Source organism: Sinocyclocheilus grahami, unplaced genomic scaffold (genome assembly GCF_001515645.1).
Source record: "Sinocyclocheilus grahami isolate Dianchi unplaced genomic scaffold, SAMN03320097.WGS_v1.1 scaffold367.1, whole genome shotgun sequence".
Taxonomy (NCBI): domain Eukaryota; kingdom Metazoa; phylum Chordata; class Actinopteri; order Cypriniformes; family Cyprinidae; genus Sinocyclocheilus; species Sinocyclocheilus grahami.
In genome coordinates this window covers 1,454,571-1,455,400 of record NW_015505546.1, presented here as the reverse complement: position 1 = coordinate 1,455,400, position 830 = coordinate 1,454,571, and the positions used below count along the sequence as shown (strand labels likewise).

General features: G+C 39.2%; 1 protein-coding gene across 1 annotated transcript in view; it reads left to right on the top strand.

Moving 5' to 3' along the window:
• Nucleotides 1-782: 782 nt before the first annotated feature.
• LOC107549264 (nucleosome assembly protein 1-like 4) overlaps nucleotides 783-830 on the top strand; it is a 26,214-nt gene continuing 26,166 nt past the window's right edge. The window contains exon 1 of the mRNA XM_016230276.1: nucleotides 783-830. The gene's annotated coding sequence lies outside the window, so the exon portion shown is untranslated.

Below are 830 nucleotides of genomic sequence, written 5' to 3'. Positions count from 1 at the left end.
AGATAGATAGATAGATAGATAGATAGATAGATAGATAGTTAAAATATATTTTATAAAATTCTATAAAAAATATAAAACGTAAATTGCAAGCTATATATATATATATTAGTGCTGTAAAATGATTAATAGCATCCAAAATAAAAGTTTTTTGTTACATAACATATGAGTGATATATATATATATAACTTTACATAATCTATAATAATGAGTTATGCGTTCTAAAAACATGACGGTCGCTGTGCAGTGTTTGTACTTCGGGGGAAAGCAAGCAGTCTGTCGCCATGCTGCCGAAGTCACCCGAGAAGCCGAACACAGTCTTGTTCAGCAGAGAGAGACGCGGAGCACGAGCAGGAGCACATCTGACATTTACTGTACTTTTTGTTTAGAAGAAAGGATCATCATCCCGCAGTTACTGAACCATTCCGTTCTCGTTAGTAAAGAATTAGTGCTCCGCTTTACATCACATCAGTACACCAAATAACTGAATAATCAGTGTATTAGCGTTTTTTTAATGCAAAAGTCATTTAATTAAAGCAAAAGAGTTTATAAAATGACAGTTCATTAAATTAATTTGAGAACGGTCTCTGTAGTTATAATGTACTCTGCACGAGTACGCTCCTGCTTTTAGACAGTCTAGTACGCTACACAGTACGCACTGCAGCAAGCGCGCTTCTGAGAGTGTCGCAGCCAATGACTTCTCACAATACAGAGGCGCGACTCTGATTGGCCAGTCCACGTGACCCGTGACAGCCAGTCGTCCAATGAGAGCGGAGGATGATGCGACGTGCCATCGCACTTCTCCGTCTGATAGAAGCGTGAGGACGGTCTGG